The sequence below is a fragment of the Balaenoptera physalus genome, assembly GCF_965194825.1.
Source record: "Balaenoptera physalus genome assembly, chromosome: 16".
In the NCBI taxonomy this organism is placed as follows: Eukaryota; Metazoa; Chordata; class Mammalia; order Artiodactyla; family Balaenopteridae; genus Balaenoptera; species Balaenoptera physalus.
Window position 1 is genome coordinate 69,590,027 of NC_138898.1, and position 25,048 is coordinate 69,615,074.

The window sequence follows — 25,048 nt, forward strand, 5'->3', positions numbered from 1 at the left end:
AGAAGTTATAAATAAATAGCAATTTCCAACCCATCTATTTGACCTTGCCTCCCTGTCTAGGTTATTTTCTTTGTCTCCTTCATGGTCACTGACACACTGTGTAAACCACCTCATCTCCGACTTTTTACCATTCATTCTCTTTAATGTGTGACCCTCTGGCACCAAAAATGCTCTGGTTCAACTCTTTTCAAGTTTCCTTGATGACCCAGTACTGCCAAATTCAGTGGCCTGTTCCAGGGACAGAGCAGAAAGGTGGCCAATAGAGCAGGAGCAGAGTGAGCAAACGAGGTGGGAGGTGAGATCAGCGAGGTCGCTCTGCGGCAGCCGTATCGCGTAGGCCAGTGAAGAGTGTGGGTTTTATTTTAAGAGCAATGGGAAATCATCAGAGCGATGGCTCTCAACCCTGTTGGTCCCACTCTCCCCTTGTCATCATATATTATAGTGCCCTTCTTTTTTTTTCTTTTTTTTTAATATTTATTTATTTATTTATTTTTGGCTGCGTTGGGTCTTCGTTGCTGTGCGCGGGCTTTCTCTAGTTGCGTCGAGTGGGGGTTACTCTCCATTGCGGTGCGTGGGCTTCTCATTGCGGTGGCTTCTTTTGTTGCAGAGCACGGGCTCTAGGCGCATGGGTTTCAGTAGTTATGGCACTCGGGCTCAGTAGTTGTGGCGCACAGGCTTAGTTGCTCTGCGGCATGTGGGATCCTCCCGGACCAGGGCTCGAACCCGTGCCCCCTGCACTGGCAGGTGGATTCTTAACCACTGCGCCACCAGGGAAGGCCTATAGTGCCCTTCTTAACTATCCTGAAGTGAAATGCTTAGTCATACTACCTATTTATCAGTTACCTGATTGATGTATTGTTGACAGTAAACTACCTGAAAACTTCATGGCTGAAAGAAACAATGATTTATTATTTCTTTCTGCCAGTGAGACTTGGCAGTTCTTCTGTCAGTCTCACCTCGACTCACCCGTGTGGCTGCTTTCAGCTGGTGTCGAGGCTGCGCTGGGAGGTCCAGGCTGCCCTCACCCACCTGTCTGGGGCCTCAGTGATGGCGCTTGGCCCTTCAGCTCCTCTCTGCCTGGCTCTCGTCCTCCAGCAGACCAGACCAGGTCCTTCACAGCCTGTTCTTTTCAGGGCAGCTTTCCAAAAGGCCGAAGGCAGAAGTGTAGGGCCAGAGCTCTGGAACTCCAGCATCGCTTCCACTGCATTGCATTGCTCAAAACAGCTCACGAGGCCAGCAACTCAACAAAGCAACTCAGCAGTGAGCAAGAAATGGACTCCATGTAGAAGAAGTAGCAGGGTCACATTGCTAAGGGGCATGGACCCAGGAGGCATGATCAGTTAGGGGCCACTCTCATCGTAATCTGTCCGTACAATAATTTCAAATGTATGTATATAGTGGCCATTTATATTATAGTGGGCTATAATATAAATGAGAAAGAAAATAAAAATCATTTGTAATATAGGTAACATGTATTTCCTTTTTCAAAGCTCAAATAAAACTGTACTAGAAGGTATTATGAGGTAGTCACTTGCTTGCACCTATGCATAGACTCACAATGAACAGAACAGCTACAAAAGGCAGAGTCACATGTGTTATATCCGTCACTCAAATCATGTAAGTGATATTGTCCTTGGTGATACGATTTTCTGAAATGGTGAGAAACTCAGGTTCTGAATAAAACACGGTACAATTTTCTCTTAATATACGTGATAGTTGCTTTTCTGGAAAGATCAATGTATGTTAAAACCATGCAGAAAGACTTTGTGTTTATATATTAAATGGAGCTAAGTTTTAGATTCAGATCATTGTAAATAGTTTGTTACCTAATAAACATCCAGTGAGATATTTGAAAATATTTAGGCTTCAGACAGGTTTTTGTTTTGTTTTGTTTTGTTTTGTTTTACACAGGACTCATAATCGCAGGGCATAGAATATCTCTGGTTCAGAAGTCTAAATTGGGTCTGCAGGACTGTGTTCCTTCTGGAGGACCTAGGGGAGGATCTATCTATTTGCCTTTTTCCGTTTCTAGAGGCCGCACATTCCTAGGCTCATAGCCCTCGTCTATCTTCAAAGCCAGCGATAGTATCACTCTGACCTCTGTCTGCTCCCATCATCACATCTTCTTGTCTGACTCTTACCCTCCTTCCTCCCTTATAAGAACTATTGTGATTACATTGGTCCCACCTGGATAAGCTTCCCATCTCATGATCCTTAATTTAATCACATCTGCAAAGTTCTTTTGCCGTGTAAGGTAACATTCACAGCTTTTGGGGATTAGGACCTGGACATCTTTGTGGGATAATTATTCAACCTACTGCACCCAGCACATCAACACTGTTTATTTTAAGGGAAAAACATTCAAAGGGCTGCAGGGCCAGGTAGATAATGAAACAGGCATGGAATAACAATAAAGAGACACCAGGGAGTGGTTGGGACTTGTGGCCACCGCAGAAGCTCACGCACTACAGGGGCAGCTGCTACGTTTCTCATTTCCTACTGATTGTCACCATGCAGAACATGGGCTCAGTGTGGCCATATCTCCTGAGTTTTCAATAGAAGCCCCCAATTCAGATTTTACCATGAACTGTCCTGATTAATTTTTAAAAGACTGTTGACAGTTAATTTTCTTTCTTTCTTTTTTTAAAAATTTCTTTATTTTGGGCTTCCCTGATGGCGCAGTGGTTAAGAATCTGCCTACCAGTGCAGGGGACACGCGTTCGAGCCCTGGTCTGGGAAGATCCCACATGCTGCAGAGCAACTAAGCCCATGCGCCACAACTACTGAGCCTGCACTCTAGAGCCCACAAGCCACAACTACTGAGCCCACGTGCCACAACTACTGAAGCCCGTGTGCCTAGAGCCCATGCTTGGCATGCAGGCTCGGTAGTTGATGGGCCCTGCCCATCAGGACATACTGATCCCCTCGCACCAGACCACATCCTTAGGAACATAACTACTGCCATTTATGAGGTGTCTCCTTTATGCCAGGTTCTGTGGTGCTCAACAGTTGTTTACAAGGTCTCACTGATTTTCAAGATCAGCCTTGTGCTATAGGTGGTGTTCTTATCATTCTTTAAATGTGGAAACTGCAGACTAGAAAGAATGAACGCCTTTACTTGCACACATAGGTTGCTGAGCTAGTTAGAGGCAGAGCCAGGATGCCAACCTGTCCTTCTGACTCTAAGGCTCAGCCCTTAACCACTCCAGGAAATCAACTCCTGACCCAAATGGTGGAGGCTGCAGTCCACCCCTGCCCCTGCAGGCTGTGTGCAGTGCCCCTGCTGGCCCCTGCTGGCTCCTGGCCTCCCACCCAGACTGGGCGGCATTAGCTCAGTCTGGGTCCAGACCCTGAGCCTGCCTCACCTGCCCTTTGGATCTGGAATCTGTTCTTGAGATCTCTTGCTTTTAAACCCCACTCCTTTAAAGGACTCTTGGCCTTTGCCCATTTTAAAAAAGAGGTAAGAATGGAATGGTTATTATACAAGTAATACTTGCTTTGTGTAGAAAAATTAGAAACTACCAATAAGAAAAACAAAGTCAAACAAGCAAAAACCCCACATCCGTCATAATTCTAGCCCTGTCAATGTTAAATATCTTGGGAGGCTTTTAGAAATTCACATATACTCATACTTATATATTTAGTACATACTAATGTCTTTTTTTTTAACATTATACTCACTGTTTGTAACTTGCAGTTTCCACTTAGCAATATATCAGGAACATCTTCCCTTAATGTCACTTATAACAACTCCCTGGACTTTCACAGTGAGGCTGCACCTTGATGCATTGAACCGATTGCCTGTTGTTGGGCATGTAAGTTTCCGGTTTCATGGTATGCTAAGTGATACTTCACTGAAAATTATTGCTTATATTTCTTTATGCACCTGGGGACTCTAGTTGTGAACATCCTCCTGTGTCTTCAGTCTGCCTCAGATAAGAAACCTTTCCCCACCATGCTCCCTGGATTCAGCTGCTAAATCTTGTTGATATGTGTCTTTGGTAATGATTTTTGATTCATCCATTCAGCAGATATTTTTGGACTCTGATTATGTAAGGAAGTATAATGTGGTAGTTAAGAGCAAGGGCTGGGCTTCCCTGGTGGCGCAGTGGTTTAGAATCCACCTGCCAATGCAGGGGACACGGGTTCGAGCCCTGGTCCGGGAAGATCCCACATGCCGTGGAGCAACTAGGCCCGTGTGCCACAACTAGTGAGCCTGCGTGCCACAACTACTGAAGCCCGTGTACCTAGAGCCCATGCTCTGCAACAGGAGAAGCCACTGCAATGAGAAGCCCGCACACCGCAACGGAGTGTAGCCCCCGCTCGCCGCCACAAGAGAAAGCCTGCGTGCAGCAACGAAGACCCAATGCAGCCAAAAAAAAAACAAAAAAAGAGCAAAGGCTATTTTAATATTATTTGATCCTTTATGCATAGGTATTATTTGATAAAATTTTTAAAAAAATTTTGAGAGAAGGTATTAGAATCGATAAAGCTGGGTTGGAATCTCAGTTGGGCTACTTACGTGAGTAACCTCCTATCACCAAGTCTCAGTTTTTCATGCGTGAAAGAGGGACCATAATGTCTACCTCACCAGCTTGTTCTGAGCATCAAGCTAGATCATGGGGGTAATACCTGGCACATAGCAAGTGCTCAATAAATAACTTGATACTGTTATGATTATTCTTAGGCCCTGTGGGAAGCACACGGAGAATAACAACAAGGAATATCGCAGTGGCCCTGATCTTAGGCTCTCCATTTTCTATCTCCTATTGATCTCTGCCTTTTATTGACTTGACTCTTATCTATTAATCTGTTCTGCCTACTTGCAACATAGACAACAGGTTAGTATCCAGGCTGTAAGGAATTCCTATAAATCAATAAGAAAAAAGAGAACAATACAATACAACTATGAAATAGAAAAATAAACAAAGGATAGGATCAGGAAGTTCACAAAAGGGGAGACCCAGAGAGCCAAGAGCAAATCAAAAGATGCTCAGTCTCACTAATGTTGAAGGAAATAAAAATAAAACCACAGTGGTATCATGTCTCACAGATTAGCAAAAATATAAATGTTTCACAATATAAGAAATGGATGAAGCTGTGGAAAAGGGAACTTTCATGTACCAGTACATAATTGGTACCACCCTTCTGGAGAACAAGTTGGCAGAACTTTCTAGTAAAATAGAAAATAAACATACTATTTGACGAGGCATGTCTCTTCTAAGGTTGTATGCTGCTGCAAAAACTCTCAATAGTTGTACACAAAGAGCTCTGAAGAAGGACATTAAATGCAGTATTGTTTGAAATATAAAGAAATGGAAATGACCATAAGGTCCTTTGACAGGAGGATGTATAAATAAAACTTTTTTTTGAACAGCTTTATTGAAGTACAATTTATTTCCCGTAAAATCCACTATTTACAAAAGTGTCCATCATAGATGAATGGATAAACAAAATATGGTATATCCATACAATGTAATATTATTCAGCCTTAAATGGGAAGGAAATTCTGTCATATGTTACCACATGCATGAAACTTGAGGACATTATGCTGAGTGAAATAAGCCAGTCACCAGAAAAGACAAATATTGTATGATTCTGCTTATATGAGACACCTAGAGTAGTCAAATTCATAGGGACAGAAAGTAGAATGCTGGTTTCCAGGGCCTGGGGGAGGGGAGATGGGAAGTTGTTGTTTAATGGGTGTGGAATTTGTTTTGCAAGATGAAAAGAATTCTGGAGATTGGTTACATAACAATGTGAATGTACTTAACACTACTGAATTGCACACTAAAAAATGGTTAGGACAGTAAATTTTATGTTGTGTATATTTTGCCACACTTTTAAAAAATGATTTTTAAAAATCCACTCATTTTAAGTGGAGCAAATTTAGAGTTGTGCACCACAACCTAATTTTAGAACATTTCCATCATCACAAAATATCTCTAGTGACCGTTTGCTGTTACTTCTCATTCCTACTCCTGCCCCCAGGCAACCACTAATCTATTTTTTTTTTATCTCTATAGATTTACCTTTTCTGGACATTTCATGGGAATAGAATCACACACAATATAGTCTTTTGCATCTGGTTTATTTCACTTAGTACAGTGTTTTTGACGTTCGTTTATGTTGTAGCAGGTAACAGTACTTCATTCATTTTTATTGCTGAATAATGTTTTCATTGCATGGACTTCGTTTTGGTCTTGCTTCCAGTTTTTGGCTATTATGAATAAAGCTGCTGTGAACATTTGATTACAAGTCTTTGTGAGCATATGTTTTCATTTCTCTTGGGTAGATACCTAAGAGTGGAGGAAACCAAGTTTTTAACCTGACCTTATTACATTTGATTCAATGTCATGACATTTAAATGGGTTCAGACAGCAGATCTCAATTTTTCATTTTGGAATCTAGCACCTAAATAGGAAATATGGCTCAAAGTTAAGGGCTGTTTCATAATGACCTGTTGTTACCAAACAGTTACCATCTATGTGATTAATCAATGGTGATTAATGGCAGTCACTGATAGAGTACTTCCTAAATGCCAGGCATTATTTCACATTGTGATCTCATTTAATCATCACAGTAACACTTTGAATGGGTGATTTTACTGTCCCATTTTGTTGCTGAGGAAACCTGAGGCTGAGAAGTTCACATGGCTCCTAAGAGGAACAGCCTGGGTTTGAAGCAGGAGTCGGGCTTTGGAGCCTGGCACCCAGTTCTACTATGTCAATAAAGCTGCTAGTGCTGAAAAGACTTCCCTTTGCGACTCTTGGAATTGCTGTCAGATCCAGTTTGTAAACCGTGCAAGAAAATCTTATTATAGCTATATAGTCATGCTTCTTTTCTTTCTTCTTTTTAACAAAAGCAACATTGATCACTTCATTCTCCATACTTGGCTGGGAGTTGCTTTTGTTCCTAAAAATCAAAGTCATCCTCAAAAGACAAGGCTTTAAAAAGAAAGCCAACAGGCTCTGACTTGAGGATAACCCCATGGTTGTCCTACAAAATAAAGGCAGTGGCTCTGTGGTAGGATTTTCCTGCTCTGCTCTAAAGCTTTGTCCTCTTGCTTTCAGGGGCATGATTCTGTGCTAGGTGGCTGTGGTAGCAGTCTTGACTGGCCACTTGATAGGCAAAATGTTACCATTTGGCCATAAATTGCATTTCATTTTTTATACTCTGGCATCAGTTAACTTTTTGCTACATAACAAACTATCTCAAAAGCTAGTGTCTTAAAACAACCATTTATTTAGCTCACTGTTCTGCAAGTTAGCAATTTGGACTGGGCTCAGCTGGGAGGTTCTTCTGGCCTTGGCTGGGTTTGTTCATGTGTTTGTGGTCAGCTACCAGGTAGGCTGGGTGCTGGCTGGTCTAAGATGGCCTCAGTTGGGAAGGATCATCTCTGTTCCACTTGGTCTCTCATCCTCCATCAGATTAACCCTGGATTGCTCACATGACAGCTGGACAGGGTTGCAAGAATTTGAGTAGAAGTCCTCAAGGCTCTTGAACCTGAGGCTTGGAACTGGTACAGTGTCACTTTTGCTGTGTCACATTGGCCAAAGCAAGGCATGAGGCCAGCCCAGATTCAAGGAGTGAGAAATAGAGTCCATCTCTTGGTGGGAAGACATGTATACAGGGAGGGGTGGAGAATGGCCCTTTTTTGCAATTTACCTCTTACACTGCATTAGAAATAAAATGGATTTGGCAGCAGGTGGCAGGTTTGACTTCTGGCTCTAGCCTAGTGTCTTCAGGGAAGTTACTTGTCTACAACTTTCTCCTCTCCTCATTTGTAAACCACAGGCAGGATGACTGAGAGGATTACATGAGGTAATGTGTGAAGGAGCTAGCTCTGGAGTCCAACCGGGTTCAAATTCTTTTCCATTTACTCTTTTTTTAAAATTTATTTTATTTTTTTATTTTTGGCTGTGTTGGATTTTCTTTGTTGCACGCGGGCTTTCTCTAGTTGTGGCGAGCGGGACCTACTCTTTGTTGCGGTGCGCGGGCTTCTCATTGTGGTGGCTTCTCTTGTTGCGGAGCATGGGCTCTGGGTGCACAGTCTCAGTAGCTGTGGCACACGGGGTTAGCTGCCACGCGGCATGTGGGATCTTCCCGGACCAGGGCTCAAACCCGTGTCCCCTGCATTGGCAGGCAGGTTCTTAACCGCTGTGCCACCAGGGAAGCCCTCCATTTACTCTTAAATGACTTTGGGGGAAGGTATTTAGCCTTTCTGTGCCCCTATTTCCTAATCTGTAAAGTGGGAATAATCATAAGACCCTAATAATATGTGGTTGTTGTGAGGATAAATGAGTTAAGTAAAATTTAAAAGAGTGCCTGACACTTGGAAGGCATTCATTACATGTAGCTGTTGTTGACACTATTAACATTATCTTGGAAAATAACAAGTCTGTGAAAGGAATGTCATTTTCCCATGGCCCCTTCTGGGTGACCAACTGTTGCTTGAGTGAATGGAAGGTGGTATCCTTCTTACTACTTTCTGGATATTACACATGGCCAAGGATGGACTTTCCTCATCCTTAAAATACTAGTGCCTTAAAGAAATGATATTTATTTGTAAAAACCTAAACATAACTCTCAGAAATTATGGTGAGCTCAGAACCTGACAATGCAATATGAAGAGACCGCCAAGTGTTAAACAGATGCTAGAATCACAGTTAGTGATTTTTTATTTATTTATTTATAAAATTTATTTATTTATTTTTGGCTGTGTTGGGTCTTCGTCTCTGTGCAAGGGCCCTCTCCAGTTGTGGTGAGCGGGGGCCACTCTTCATCGCGGTGCGCGGGCCTCTCACTGTCGCGGCCTCTCATTGTGGAGCACGGAAGCCATTTTTTAAAACGAAGGAAAATAAGATTCAGTTGATTGGTTTTTCACAAGAACGTATCTTAAAATAAGTCATTGAACTTCTTGGTTGTATAGAGACCTGCATTTCTCCTGCTACTTTTTAGGAAGAGAAAACCCAAGTCATAAACTAGTCTTAGACCTAAAGGATGTTTAAACTGTTAATCCCTTAGAATAAAGGGTTATCCAGAAAATAGAAGAGGTGAAACAGAGCTTTCTTGAAGTCAAACCTCTGTGTCAGAAACCAAGTACTATGGATTTTTCCATGCTTCCACTTGAAAGAGTATCTATCTGTTGCTGATAATGTTTTGAAGCACAGGGCTGCAAACTATGGCCCTTGGGGTCCGCCATCTGTTTTTGTAAGTGAAGTTTTACTGGAACACAGTCACACCCATTGCTTTCCATATTGTCTATGGCCACTTTTGTACTATAGTGGCAAAGCTGAAGAGCTGGGACACAAGCCTAAAATATTTACTATCTGACCCTTTCAGAAAAAGTTTGCTGACCCTGGTTCTGAAGTCCTGGAACTATCCAGAGTTTTACAGTAGTAGCTGCTGTGGTCATTACATGGGAGGCTGTCTAAGGGAAGCTCAGCATGGAGTTTTGGGCCATGCTCACCTGAATTTAAGGCCCAGCTCTACCTCCTCCTAGATATGTGGCCTTGGACCTTGCTAGCATTGTGACCTTGTAACCTTAACCTTCCTAAGCCTCAGTTTCCTCCTCTGTAAAATGGAAATAATGATAACAATAATTGCTTCACATAGGGAATTTATGAGAATTAAATAAGATAATGTATTTAAACCATTTAGCTCAGTGACTGGCACAGCTATGGTGAAAAGTAGCAATAAAATAAGAACAAAATTAAACTGGAAAAAAGTTCCTTAGACCTGGAACAGAAGACTGGAAATGAGGGCAGTGTGTAAGGAAGATGTGGGCTGAACCTGGCCACATGGGGTTTGGGTGGTGAAGATTAGGCTGAGAAAGGTGGATGCTCTTGCAGGACAGGGGCCCTGAATCCCCCTCTGGGCCCCTGGGGAGATTCCTTAAACTCTGTGAGCCTCAGTTTTCTTATCTGTTAAATGGGAGGGTGATTATCATAGTACCCACATCCCCACAGCTGTTGGAGGATTGAATGAGATAATGTGAGTACAGCATTTAGCTCAGTAAGGGGTAGCTGTTGTTATTAAGAATTGTGTTTGAAGAAGGGAATCAGAGAGGCAGATGTCAGCAAGTGAAAAACCAGAGAGAGGAGAGATGGGTCCAGGCTGACAGTGAAAGAAAGAATAAATCCAGTTTCAGGCAGGAATCGTGAGATGGATCAGGACAGACATACCATCAGAGCCTCTGCCAGAAGCTTCCTTTTGCACAGGCCCTGACACATCTTCTCCATCTTCTCTAAGCAGAGGGCATACTTTGAAGGGAATGTTCCAGGCCCTTTGGTCTCTTGGAGACATGACTGTGAAGCTAGTTTTGCAAGTAATTTCAATACTGACATAGGAGTTTTCGTGGGAGCCGAATTTTCACGAAGACTTGCCATTACTTACAGAGTCTCTGTTGACCTTGACCTTCCTGATCTTCCATTTATAGTGATAGCTGCCTTCCCTGGTGCCCCTGGGCTGCCAGAGTCTATGTGAGTTGGAAGGGGGAAAAGGTTTTAAGGCAGGAAATCAACTGTGCAATTGTTAAGATCGATGTTCAGCAGTCTCTTTGGACGGATGGTTGATTAAAAGGTTATCATACCATTCCTGTTCTCTCATGTACTGGGTTGTCTCCCACTGGAGTAAATGAAGTTTGAGACACGTAAATATCATTATAAAGATTAGACATTACAGTCGGCTTGATGTTCTTAACCGATCCCCTGACATTCAGCCATGCCTTTGGATTAGCTTAATTGAAACACAAGAGATCAGAACTTAATTATAACTTAATTGGACTGCTATATTAAACATAGCTGGCTTAGTGGCTGTGACAAACTTCACTCGGAAGTTCTTTCCAATGCATCTCTGAATATATTTTGGGCACTCAGAGTATAAAGTTAATGATTTTTACTGTAAGCAGTTTTTGATGTGAGGTTTATTGTTAGCAGTAAAAAGTAGTATGAACTCAAGAGTTTGTTTCAACTGGATGTGTTAAGTATGCAGAGCTAACATTCCCATATTTGCTGGTGTTAACTCCTTGAGGCAGGTCCTGCAAGTGACAGAAAACCCCATTCTAACTGACTGAAGTAGAAAAGGATTTTTTGTTTGTTTATTTATGAAGACAAGAGGCCCATGGGGAGATCTTCCTTTACAGCTTGATCTGGGGGCCCAGTGATGTCTTCATGACTTGGTTCGCCCTCTGTCTCTTGATTCTGTTTCCTCTGGCTTGGCTCCACCCTCAAACGGTCCCTCCCCTGTGGCACCATCCCACGTTTCATAAGGCTCAAGGGTAGCAGAGGAAGAGAAAGTCTCTCCCAGAGTTTCTCTCTAATCCAGCTGGCTCAGGTCAATGACCTACTTTGGAATCAATCCTTGGAACTAGGGGGATTTAGTGGGCTGTTAGGCAAATGGAAGGAGTCTTACCCAAGGCACACAGCTTTAGAGTTGGGAAGGGTGGACCCCTATAGGAATTCAGGGCACTGTTACCAAAAGAATGCAGAAGGGATACTGGGCAGCTATCTTGGCTACAGTTCATTATGTTTCAACTAGCAGGAAAGTGGCTTAAATAATAAAGGGGATTTACTGGCTCAGGAAGCTAGAAACTAGAAGTTTCTGAAATAAAGAAGGAAGGCTTCAGGATTGGTTTGATTCAGGTGCTCAGTGATATAATTGAAAACCTGATTTTCTTCTGTCTCTCTGCTTGCCCTCTTATAGAGTCAGCTTTATCCTTAAGCTGTCTTCCCTCAAAACAGTAACACAGCAATGGCCACTGTCCTAGGCTTTGCCTCAGCCAGAAGGAGAGAATACTCAAGCGCTTTCAGAAAAGCAAATGAAATGGTTTCCCAGAATCCCCAGCACATCTCCTCCCACATCTTATCACTCTAAAATTGATAATGTGTCCATCCTGGGTCAGTGAATCCCTTTGGTCAGGATGAATGTGGACCGGATTGGTTTCGGTGTAGGTGGCAGGTGAGGTGGGATCATCTGGATTACCTTATCAGGGTTCACACCCGGAGCTAGAGATGGGGTTTATCCTCTATACTCATCACAGCTACTACCCAGCTTGGGGGTGGTTGCTGGGCATTGAATTAATAACCACAGTGGGGCCATGCCCTACTCATTTCTTCATCTCTAGCATTTAACATGGGGCCTGGCGCATAGTAGGTCCTCAGTAAATGTTTACTGAACAGGGCCAAACTGGAACAGTGTACCTTGCTTAATTTGGAAAGAAATCAAGAGTTTTATAAAAGAATAAAATGATGGCTGAAAATAAACCTTATCTCAGCTTTACATACAGATTAAATGCAGAATCTGGATAGAGGTGATAAGGCTTTCCACCTCTTTCCCCATCCTACCCCATGCAATGTAAAATTTTCCCTTTTGCCTTTGTTTGCTCGTCAAATTCCATTACAGTGAAGAGTTTTGTAAACAACAGTTGGTATCAGGAAACTATTTCTAACTCCTGATAAGTCCTTTGATGATCTCATGGCATTAAAATTTTCTACTATGAATAATTCAGTAAAACAAAACCTTTTTTTTTCTTTTTATATTCCTTGCCCATGTAATAGTTATTTATTCTAGTATTAAAAAAAAAAATACCCGAATATCTTTTAAAAAGTGCAAGGGCTCTGGTCAGTGAAGGAAGAAACTCCATTTCCTGGCCTTGACTAATAAGGGAAATGAGAAGTACCATCAGCTTTTGTTTGAAAAAAATTTCTAAGGAGTGGAAAAAATAGATTCTGGCAGGAAAGGTGTGGTAGAATTACTTTAATGTTACTTTTTTAAACCAAAAACACTTTTAGAAATGGCCACGTGGCTCATGCTGGAAGTCTTGGTCAACATTTTGTGTTACAAGTCTATATTTTTAACTTCTTTTGAGAAGCATTATTTTTCACTAATGAAATTCTAATGCAGTGGGGAAAAAAATGAACCCGCTTGAAGTTTGCTGTGATAAGCATGTTGGCATCTGGTTATCGCCGGTGTGTGTGCTCGTTCCTAGGATTATAGTTATGGTTCAGTTCTGTCATATTTGGGTGGGAGGGGTGTGGTCTCGGGTATCTGGAAGTTTCCTGTGGGGAATATCTATGTGGGAAAGGAGGCCATGACATTCTAAGTGGGTGCCATGCCCACAGCCATAACTGCAGGCCCTTGTCCCTGCTTTGTCCATGTCCCCATCACTCTGGCCACAAGTGACTGAGCCAGGAATAAGTTTCAGGCCCTGTGGGCAGCCTCTCAGGAATGGCAAGTGGCTGGGAAATGGCCTGGCATTGCTCTGCCCACCAGGGATGGTCCATCCTGGGTAGTGTCTAACCAGCCCAATCAGATTCTCCTGTCTGGGGCGTGAGGATGTCAGACAACAGAGAGAAAGGGCAGATCATAGTGCGGGTAGAAGGGGAGAAACAGCAGAGACAGGAGAAAGCTTGAAAAGCCATGAGTCAGCAGACCTCAAAGCAGAGAGAGGAGGAGGAAGAACCAGTTAGGAGACAGCAGCAGAAAAAGCAGCAGCAAGTTGAGAAAGAAGCCACGGCCAAAAAGTTGAGTTCCATGTACAGTTAGGAGCAGAACTGTTGCTGGGTCACCAAGCTACTGGTGGACGACACTGGCTAACCTGTCCCGTGCCTGGACAGCTGTGGACACTGGTCCGCTTCTTCCCAAGACCTGGCTCTGCCCCTGGTGAGAGGAATTCTCACATTCCTTCTACCTTTACAGTAACCCCTGTGCTAGGTTATATTATTGTTCAAAAATATTTGTGGCCTCTCCCTAAGGGAAGCTTGACCACGTCGCTGCTTTGGTCAGTGGGATGAATGGACGTGTCATTTAAAATGTGCTTTAAGAGTCAAAGCATAGTTCGCCATATTCGTGTCATTTGCCATGACAGCCAGCAACATTTCAACGAGAGGCTGCCCTGTCAGCCTGAGGCCCAGAGCAAAGATCGCTTGGAGCAGAGAGCCACGCTGGTGGAAATGTTCATGTAACATGAGGGAGAAACCATCGATGGCATAAGCTTCTCAGATTTGGGGGGTGTTTGTTACAGCAAAGTCTAGCCTAAACGCACTTTTGAAAAAAGCCCAGTAACCAAGGTAACCCGAGCAGCTTTCTCTCCCTTGCAGACCCAAAGAGCCTCAACCAACACCATGCTATAGCCAGCCATGCTTCACTAAGCTCGCAGCCTGTGCTTTTGACCTTGGTGGGGTGAAATTGCATTAGTTACTGGAAGAGCGTCAGTGGCTTTCTAATGTGAGTTGTTCCTCTTCCCCATCTTCAGTCCTCCAGTCTGCCTCCTATATGTGTATTCAGCATAAAAATTGGTACAAAATAGTGTCTGATTTCTGCCCTTTCTGTCTTTGGGGTTTGAGTCTTTTATGATTTGTTCTCCTGCCCTCAGTTTTATTATAAACTTTTTTCCAACATGTAGAAGAGCTGGAAGAACTTCCGAGTAAACACCCACATGTTTACCACCTAGATTTCACGGTTACCGTTTTGCTTTATTTGCTTCATTGCTATCTGTCCACCAGTCTATCAACTCATCCTGCTCTCCACCCATCTTGTTTTCTTGGATGCACAACAAAGTTGCAGATTCATGATGACATGATGATGCCTTATCCCTTGATGCTTAGTCTTTTTCCTTTTAATTCTGGATTTTTTTTTTTTAAATTTTATTTATTTATTTATTTATTTATTTATTTACTTATTTATTTATGTTGGGTCTTCGTTTCTGTGCGAGGGCTTTCTCTAGTTGCGGCAAGCGGGGGCCACTCTTCATCGCGGTGCGCGGGCCTCTCACTATCGCGGCCTCTCTCGTTGCGGAGCACAGGCTCCAGATGCGCAGGCTCAGTAATTGTGGCTCACGGGCCTAGTTGCTCCGCGGCATGTGGGATCTTCCCAGACCAGGGCTCGAACCCGTGTCCCCTGCATTGGCAGGCAGATTCTCAACCACTGCGCCACCAGGGAAGCCCTAATTCTGGATTTTTTAAAAATTGTTTTTTAACCTCGTATAAGGTTGCCTTAACCGATCACCCTGCTCACCCAAACTTGGACATTTTTACCCTTTAACAATCCTGAGCTCCGTGTATTTGTCCACATGACATAAACCCCAGGGCCCACGCTTTCTTAATCTCGCTCTTTAATTTTCTCTCTATTACTTCCTCTCTTATCTCGTCACTCACCACAACTTTTCATTTGCTTTCCCTTCTCTCTTTCAGCTCCCAGCAGATAATTTTTAAACTAAACAGCAGCTGAACAATATCCCCACTGTTCTGTGTGTCTGAGTATGCACAGCGCGTCCACACTTGCCCAGGACAGAAGGAAAACACAATTTCTTCAATTTTATTTCTTTGCATCAAAATGATTAAATCTGTCTACATGACCTTCATACATCAGACCATTTGGCTATTTTTAAAGTCTGTTTAATAGAGTAAGTCAAGCTGCATTCCCTTCATAGAAAGAATCTTTACCACCAAACGGTGCAGTAAATGCCAAGGGAACAATGCATCTTTTGTAAGGAGAGAGAGAGAGAGAGAGAGAGAGACACTGCCATCCTACAATTGCTGGATTGTTTAAATTATTAGACGGCAATTCATGCTAGATACATATTTGCATTGTTGTACAAGTATTTTCTTATTTTGGTTAAAGATAGCTTTTCAAGGGGAATCTTACTCTTGCAATGCAGACTTAGAAGACCCCATTACATGGTCTAGTACATTTAATTTTATTACCATGGCCAACAGTGTTTCTATTTTTTAATAAAAGGCTATCAGCAGTGAGGTAAAAGACTGCATCTCCAGCAACTCAGGCACCAGTATTTTATTTACTAACAGCTATAATAAAGCTTTCAGTGAAAAATCTTAAGTAGCACTTTCCTTTTTGGTGAGAATCAATTTTACAGCAATCTTTTGAACCTTATTTAAGCTTATAAAGCTAATTTGGCTATTTCAAAGTAAAGGGGGAAAAAGAAAAAAAGAAGAAGAAAATATTTCCCCTAATAAATAAAACATTTTAGGGGAAGAAAGTGAAGAGAAATTGTCCAGAATTTATTAGCAATGCCTACTTATAAATGTCAGAATTCTTGTGCATGAGTTTCTTCTTGCTTTTTCGCTTGAGAGTTGAATGGTGAGGTCATTCATTCACTTACTCACCACTCATTGATCACCTACTCTTTGCCAGGCACTCAAGCACTGGGAACATAAAGAAAAAGAAGACACATCCCCTGTCCTCAGAGAGTTTATAGTTTGATAGAGGAAATGGGCATGTGGGCTGGCAGTTAGGTTACAGTTACATCTGAGGTGCTATGACAGAGGGACACACAGAACTGGAGGTGACGGGAGGAGCTTACTCTAAACTGAAGAGGGTAAGAATGCTCAGAAAGGCTTCCAAGAGGCATCTTTTTTTTTTTTATAAATTTATTTATTGTATTTATTTTATTTTTGGCTGTGTTGTGTCTTGGTTGCTGCGAGTGGGCTTTCTCTAGTTGCAGAGAGCGGGCTTCTCACTGCGGTGGCTTCTCCTTGCAGAGCACAGGCCCTAGGCGTGCGGGCTTCAGTAGTTGTGGCACGCAGTCTCTAGAGCGCAGGCTCAGTAGTTGTAGCACACGGGCTTAGTTGCTCTGCGGCATGTGGGATCTTCCGGGCCAGGGCTCGAACCTGTGTACCCTGCATTGGCAGGCAGATTCTTAACCACTGCGCCACCAGGGACGCCCCCAAGAGGCATCTTGAAAGACAAATGGAGTTAGCCAATGGGAGAAGAAAGGAATAGTAACTAAAACTCTTTCTGTTGCAAGCAATAAACAACACAAACTGGCTGAGTGAAAAAAGGAAATATATTGGCTCATGGACCTGAAAGGTCCAGGGGATTTTGGCTTCAGGCATAGCTGGATCCAGGGTCTAGCACAATGTCGTTAGGAATCTGCCATTGGTGGCCTACGCTTCTTCCTTACTAATAGAACCCCAAATTTGTTCACTCTCATTGGAGTTGTTGTGTACTTCAGGAGTGGCTGGGCTTAACTAATTATGATCCAATTTCCAAATAAGGTCACTTTCTGAAGTGTGGGAGGATATGAATTTGGGGCAAAGGGGCTGGGAGGAGACACAGCTCAACCCATTATACCCTGCCTTTCTCTCTTCCCTCTCTCGGATCTCCTGCTGGTACCTCCCAGTGGCTGGACCCAACAACCAAGTAAACAAGCCTGGTTGATATGAACCATAAAATCAGCCTCCTAAGGCACAGAGTGTGGTGGTAAAGGGTACACCTGGAGGGGCAAAGAAAATTTCCAGCAGAGTCTGTCTTGCCTTCATTCCTGGGATGGATCTCTTGACATGGTAACCAACGACTGGTTCTTAGCCCCTGCTATTTTAACAATATTTATTTATTTATTTAGCTGCCTTTGGTCTTTGTTGCTGCGCGCGGGCTTTCTCTAGTTGCGGAGAGCAGGGGCTACTCTTTGCTGCGGTGCGTGGGCTTCTCATCGCGGTGACTTCTCTTGTTGTGGAGCATGGGTTCTAGGCGCGTGGGCTTCAGTAGTTGTGGCTTGCAGGCTGTAGAGCGCAGGCTCAGTAGTTGTGGCGCACGGGCTTTGTTGCTCTATGGCATGTGGGATCTTCCCGGACCAGGGCTTGAACCCGTGTCCCCTGCGTTGGCAGGCGATTCTTGACCACTGCGTTGCCAGGGAAGTCCCATAACAGTCTTCTAAAAGGAGTTAACTGGTTCTGTTTGGGTTACAAGACACTTTAAATGGGACTAGGAGGCAGGATACCCGGTGCTCCACTCCATTGCTGTTCTGCGAGCCTTGTCCCCCATTACTCTAGGACATTCTTTCTCTTGTGGCTTACTAGCTATCTATCACCTAGGAACTGCATTCAACTTCATGTTATGAAAACTCAAGAACAGTGCCAATAATCCAAATGGAGTTTATTTTTCCTTACGTATCAAGATATCCAGAGTAGGTCAGCCGCAAACTGGTACAGTGGCTTAAAGAAGTCATTAAAGGCCCAGGTTCCTTCTAACCCCCTGCTTTTGGCCTCTTGGCTGGTAGGTGCTGCTCCACTTCCAGCCCCACATCTGTGTTCCAGACTGAAAGAAGTAGAAGGAAACGTCAAAGAAAAGGACAGCAGAAATCAAGAAAGTAGCACTTTCTCAGAAATCCATGGGACATGTCCATTTCTATCTCAAACAGCAGAACTATGTCATATGGTTGTCCCTTGCTACATGGGAGGCTGGGAAATGTAGTTTTTCCCCTGGACTGATTGTCATCAGGTTTCTGGTAATAAGGATGAAGTGGAGAGGGGCTGATGGGTGGGCAGCTGGCAGAGTCAGTGCACTGGCCAACGGCACCCAGACCCGAAGTGCTGCTGTTCTGAAGATCTGAGTGGACTGGGGGAAAGCAATAAATATATTTACTCTGAATCAACGTCTAGATTTAAATAAATCCTTCTGAGATAAGTCCAAAATGCATGTAATAAGCCTCCTACTATGTGCATTGTCTTTTATTAGTCCCTGCTAATATAGTCAGAATATATCCTTACCCAAAGATGACTAGAGAAATGTTGTCAGAATTCTTTACATTGCCTGAGTTATTGTTTGTTGACGTGCTTATAAACCTCACCAAGGACTTATGCATATTTCATCTAACACAGGCAATCAATTAACCCCTCTTCCTTTGTCCACCTTAAACATGGGGGCAAAGAATATAATTTAATTCTCTCTTCTCTCTTTAGAGGAAAAGAACCAAATTCATTGCCTGTGATTTTCTGACCGAATGGTTATACAAGTAAGTTTTTCACGTCTTTGAATATTCCATGACCCTAAGGGTTCAATAGTGTTAATTTGCCAGCAGAATAGCAACAATTGACTTGAATTTTTGCTTATTGTTTTCTTGTTAATCAAACATATGGCATCGTGACCAGTCAAAATCCAAAGAGGATAGGGGAGACATTCACAGAATTCTTCTCCATTCCATTTGTGGAAGAGTGGCTGAAACTGCAGTAAGTAATGACACAAGGCTTTGAATAATTTATTTCTAACTTTTAGATTGTGTTAATGATAGTTTCCTCCAATCTATGAGAACTAACTCATGTAATCCATCCAGGACCCTGGATCAGTTATGTATGTGGCTCTTTTCTCTGGTTATTTTCATTCTAGGCTAAGGGCATCCTATCCATGCAGTGATTATTCAAGAAGCACTTCAGAAATAAAATAGAAAACTTAAAAAAATTTTCTTATCCTAAGTAATTCATCTCTCCATTCTCTCTTCCTCTCCTTCTAGCCCTAAAGGTCATTATGTCTCAGGAAATATGACTAAACTTTTCTAAATATTACTTTTTAGTTATATGTATCATTTACATTTAAAATATTAGAGCATGACAGATGAAGTTAATACTCTCTTTGACCGTCATTCTAATCTGAGTTATCTCTCCTCACAGAATTAATCAGCTTGGTCTATACTGCATCCTTCCGTAGTCTTAAAATTAGTTATTTAATTATATAAAATTAGATTATATCATACAAAATTAGTAGTATTACTTCATGTGAACTGTTTATCATCAGTGATATAGCAATAATAATGATGACCACTAACATTTATTGAGTGCTTGTGTCACTGGTCTCAGCATTTAACACTAATGAACTAACTTGATCCTCATAACAATGCTATTACCAGCCCTGTTTTGCAGATGAGGAAATTTATGCATTATCCTGCAACTTGCTTTTATTTGACTCAAATACATGCTTTTGAGATGTAGCCATGTTGATTCAATTACATCTAATTCATGCCTTTGATAGCTTTATAGCATATGTAATTTCTAGATTTGCATAATTTGTTCATTCATACAATAAATGTTTATTGAGTGTACTACTGTGTGCCAAACATCATTCTAGGTGCTGGAGGTAAAGCAGTGAACAAAGTAGCCAAAACTCCTGACTTAATGGAGCTTATATTCTGGTGGGGGATGGCAGACAATAAGCAAGTATGTGCTATAGAGAAAAATAAAGCAGAGAGGGGAGAATATAGAGTATTGACGGGACTTAATTTTATATAGAGTGGTCAGGAAAGACCTCACTTGGAGGATGACTTTTTTTTTTTTTTAATATTTATTTATTTGGCTGCGCCGGTTCTTAGTTGTGGCACGTAGGATCTTTGTTGCTGTGTGCTGGATCTTTAGTTGTGGCATGTGGGATCTTTGTTGCCATGTTTGGGATCTTTAGTTGCAGCATGCAGGATTTTTGTTGTCACGTGTAGGATCTTTAGTTATGGCATGTGGGATCGAGTTCCCTGACCAGGGGTCGAACCCAGGCCCACTGCATTGGAAGCGTGGAGTCTTAGCCACTGGACCACCAGGGAAGTCCCTGGAGGGTGACGTTTAAGTAATGATCCACAATTTTAAGCCATAAGTGGAAGAAAGACAACTCAATTTAGAGAAAATAATATTTAACTTATTTCTTTGAAAATATTTTCACACCAGCCCTTTGCAAGAACAATGTCAAGAAATTGAGGCGCTAGGAAATTAAGTAAGTTGTGTAAAATCCCATATTAAACAGAGTAGAAAGAAATGAAATTAGACCCTTAGCCCTCAAATGTCACATCTTTTGCTTAAATCTGCCCTTCTGGGGAATGCCAAGTTGAATAGACCCTTGGCTGACTTTCTCAATTTTGAGAGTTTAAAAGAATTCAGGTATTACCAGTTTTTAAAAGTCTGAGACTACCTATACATTGGAAAGAGAACGATATTAGAAAATCTTGTTTCTTATTAAGCTTCTAAGCCTCTGCCTAATTTTGTCCACTATGAAAATGGAAAGCCTATAATTTATAGATTATGATTATAGACTATGATTAATAAGTGAAAGATTAGCATATTTCTCCAGGTTGAAAATGAAACATTTTCCCACTTACAATAACCAATGAAGGGACTTCCCTGGTGGTGCAGTGGTTAAGACTCTGCACTCCCAATGCAGGGGGCCTGGGTTCGATCCCTGTTCCGGGAACTAGATCCCACATGCATGCTGCAACTAAGAGTTTGCAAGCCACAATAAAGCTCTGGAGCCACAACTAAGGAGCCCACCTGCTGCAACTAAGACCTGATGCAACCAAATAAGTAAATAAATAAATAAATATTAAAGAAAAAACCAATGAAGAAGAGTCTTAAAAATAAGAGAGTTTCTCTAAATAAGAGTTCTCTCAAATCCCTAGTCATTTATAGTAAAAATACTTTAATTTAAAATAGTTGCTAACTTCCGCTGGCAGCTCATGTAAATATACTGCAAAGTAGCAATAGCAAGCATTTCAGTTGGACTCCACAGGAACAAAAACACAAAAGCTCTTGCTTTAACTGGCATTTGTGTTCTCTGCTTCCATTACCTTTCAAAGAGATGCCCCGAGCATGATAAAAATGTAAATGATGCTAATCTAATTTGATGCAATAAATATTTATTGAACACCTTCCAAATGCAATGCAAAGAGCTTGGTGCTGTGGAGGAAACAGAGATGAATAAAATATGGCTCTGACCCTTGGAGTGAGAGAGATGTGTTTACAAGTAGCTGTAGTTTCTGTAGTGAGTGTTGTAAAACAGATGTTAATAAAGCATTAAAGGGAAATGGGGATGCACAAGACCATCTATGCCCCACTCCACCATCGGCCTGGAGCCGGTCAGGTTGGGCCAGTGGCCAAGCTGGTTGGTGCCCAGATTTGGTCTTGAAGAGGCAAGAACTCAGGTGCTATATCCTTCTTGAGAATGCTCTTGAACAGGGAGAGCAGAGAGGCAAGTAGGGCAGGAGCCAAGAGACCATCTCTAACCCACGTTTCCCCAAGCCTACCGACATTTATCACCCGGTAATTCTTTGTTGTGAGGGGCCGGCCTGTAGGATGTTTTACAGCATCTCCAGCCTTCCCCCACTCCACATGCTAGTAGCACCCGCTGTGGTCCTCACCATCAAGAATGTCTCCAGATACTGGCAAATGTGGGGAGACAGAAAAATTGCCCCTGGTTGAGAACTTCTGATTGAATCCAGAAGGAAAAGTGAGAGGAAATCTGAGGGGGAAGGGAGAAAAGCTGAGAAAGTTCACGGTGGGTACTGTCATTCTGGTCGTTCCTGTGGATGTGAAGGCATCTGCTGAGATGGAGGCCCAGGTTCTGGAGGCTTGTGGGGGAGGGGAGGAGGCTGCAACAGCTGCTATGGTGAAACCTATAGGGAATCAACTAGGGATGAGTAGGGATGGCCCAGCTGATGGCCTGAATTTGTGATGCATATGAACAGCCTGCTTATGAGATTATTTCCAGCAACCCTGGAAAAGAGGTGGAGAAAACAGATGGTTGGGTAAAATCAGTGTTGAAAACTGGCAAAGCTAATATAGTAAAAGGTCTAGACTAGGCCCAGAGGATTGTCGGAGAGCGAGAAATTTCCCTCTACCCTTCTAGGTTCTTCTGGCCGGTATAAGGATCAAATTGACCTGAGACAGATTAACAGGAGAAAATCAAACAAAAGTTTAATAACATGTATACATGGGAGAGGCCCAGGAGAACTGAGTAACTCACCAAAATGGCTGAAACCCTCACCTTAAATACCATCTGCAGTTAAAGACAAAAGAGGATGTTAGGGGTAGGGACCTGAGACTTCAAAGGGGAGGAAGGCAATTGCCATGAAGATGGAAAAGCAAATGTTTGGTAAATAAATATTGGAGGGGCCCTTCGGAGACAGTGGGACAGAGAGAGGATTCTGATCTCTAAGTTTCCCCACCACACCCAACCCACGTTCTTTGCCGATATCTCTAGTGATAACTCTATTCCAGGCACAGGCCCTCTATCTAAATTCTTTTTAGGCATTTAGGAGGAAGGTCAAAGTTTCTTCCTGAGTCTTTTGGGCCTTGATTGTTTTCAGCTTGAAATAATCCACGTGGCAAAGAGACATTCTGGGTGGCAAATTTTGTTCCCCTACAGGATCTTAAGTACATGGAAAAGCATTGTTAACTTTTCTAAGAATGATGTCTTACATTTTTCTCATAAATTACTATATTTTCTGAATTGTGTTAATGATTTAACAACCAATTTTCAGAAGGAGACAGAAACACTACGTTACATGTTCACACTGGAAGTAAGAAACATAACCAAACTTGGAAGCACTAAAATGGGGATGGTAGGGTCCATACAGTTTTTGAAATTTCAATGGATCTTATTTGGATCCTGATTCAAAGAAGCAAACTAAAAAGAAAAATTAGGAGGCAACTGGAAATTTGAACACCTAGTAAATAATTGATGATATAAAGCATTATTGTTATTTTATTTAAGGTTTGATAATGATTTCATATTCATAATAAAAAAGTTATCGCATTTTAGAGAAACACGCTGAAATATTTATGAATGAAATATGAAATCATATGATGTCAATGGATAAGGTTGGGGGAAGTTACGCTGAGTGACTGACATGGAGAACAGTATAAATGAAGCTGGATGGTGAGCTGGGTTTTTTTTCTGCCTACTTTTTTCTATCTTTGAAATTTTCCATAATAAAACATTAAAAGGAAAAGAAACAGTATGATGTTTCAAAGCTCCTCTTGATCAGCTGATTGGATAGCGGACAGGCTGTGAGCAAGGAGGAATCTATTGACTGGAGGTGAACCGGGAGGGCTGTGGGCTGTTCGCCATGGGTGATGGCTGGCTGGGGCGACAGGCAGTGGAGGAGACTGAGTTTTCACATGATGCTGAGGGGCTCAAATGGCGTGGAAGGAAAAGGGCCCTGGGGTGTGGCGGGGAGAGTGACAGGTGTGGGCCCAAGTAAGAAGCCTCATGGCTCTGGGGAGGTCTGTGTTACCCCGGATGAGACCCGGCTCTGCACTGGCACAGCTCACAGCCAGTCCCCTCACATCAGCCTCATTCTCCCTCCCCGCCCCCCTCCAGTGCCAAACCCAATTCTCCCCAGTGACAATGAGGAGGATTAATATGATCAGAGCCGTGGGCATGCCCTGAGAACACGGCCCCGGTAACCTCAGAGCTCCTGGGGAACAAGGAAATGGCTTTCTAGGTCAGGTCAGCATAGGAAATCTTTTAGACTTGGCAGGACACGTGCGGTCTCTGTTGCAAGTACTCAACGCCATAGTTGTCCATAGTCAACACGTGACAAAGGGCCGTGGCTGTGTTCCAGTACCACTCTACTTGCAGCGGTAGGTGATGGGCCAGATTTGACCGATGGGCTCTCCTTTGCTGAGCCCTGTTCTAGATGGACACCAATAACCCAAGTCATAGTCTCACATAAGGGCAAAATACAATATAAATAGAAGTGAGTGGGTGGGAAAGATGAAAGGACAGAGAAGGCTATGATGGGATCAGGAATTTGGGAAGGTGAGATGTGACAGTCTTTCAGGGACAACCCGTTCTAAGATGTGACTGTCATGAAGGAAGAAGGGGGTCATGGGATCACATGGACTTGAGGCCATGGTGTTGGAGGTGTCATCAGTATGAATAATGAAGTATCTGAGAGGCTTGTGGGGGTGGGTTGAAGAAGATGACGCAAGTCAAATCCCGGAGCTGTCAAGGGAGGTGTAAGAATGTCCTGGATGTCAAAGTGGAGGTAGTGCAGTGTAGGGGTTAGGAACCTGGGCTCTGGGATCACAGCTCTGCATGCTAAACCACACTCTACTCCTTCCAGCTGTGTGGCTCAGCACAGATGACTTAAGCTCTCAGAGACTCAGTTTTTCCATCTGTGAAATGGTCTTTCATCTAAACAAAGCTAGTTCCTTACCTAAGAGGAATTATGGTGCCAGTTTTAAGGGAATACATTTTTTTCCCACTACTGATACATATACATATACAAATGGGTGTGTTTCAGCTATTAAAGGGAGTTATTTTTAATTTATTTGTTCATCTATTCAGCTAGTATTTATTACTGGCTTAAATGTGCTCTAAAATCATGGAACAGACATATTCATAAACTGGCTGGCTACCATTTACTGGATGCCTACTACGTGCCATGGAACCATGACACAAACATGGTCCTTGTCTTCACGAACAGAAATTTTTTTTTTTTTAAATTTATTTCATTTATTTATTTTTGGCTGCGTTGGGTCTTCATTGCTGC

General features: G+C 42.6%; 2 long non-coding RNA genes across 3 annotated transcripts in view; one reads left to right on the forward strand and one right to left on the reverse strand.

Annotated features, from left to right (window-relative positions):
- LOC309645695 overlaps positions 1-25,048 on the reverse strand; it is a 331,483-nt gene that overhangs the window by 94,194 nt on the left and 212,241 nt on the right. The window lies entirely within an intron of this gene.
- The window catches only part of LOC309645677, a 97,239-nt gene that overhangs the window by 24,565 nt on the left and 47,626 nt on the right, over positions 1-25,048 (forward strand). The window contains exons 2-3 of one of the 2 annotated variants that reach the window (XR_014255000.1): positions 18,702-18,754; positions 18,891-18,968. The exons of the other annotated variant lie outside the window; for it this stretch is intronic. This is a non-coding gene — a long non-coding RNA (uncharacterized lncRNA). Of the gene's footprint in view, positions 1-18,701; positions 18,755-18,890; positions 18,969-25,048 lie in introns of those variants that run through there. 2 annotated transcript variants of the gene reach the window in all.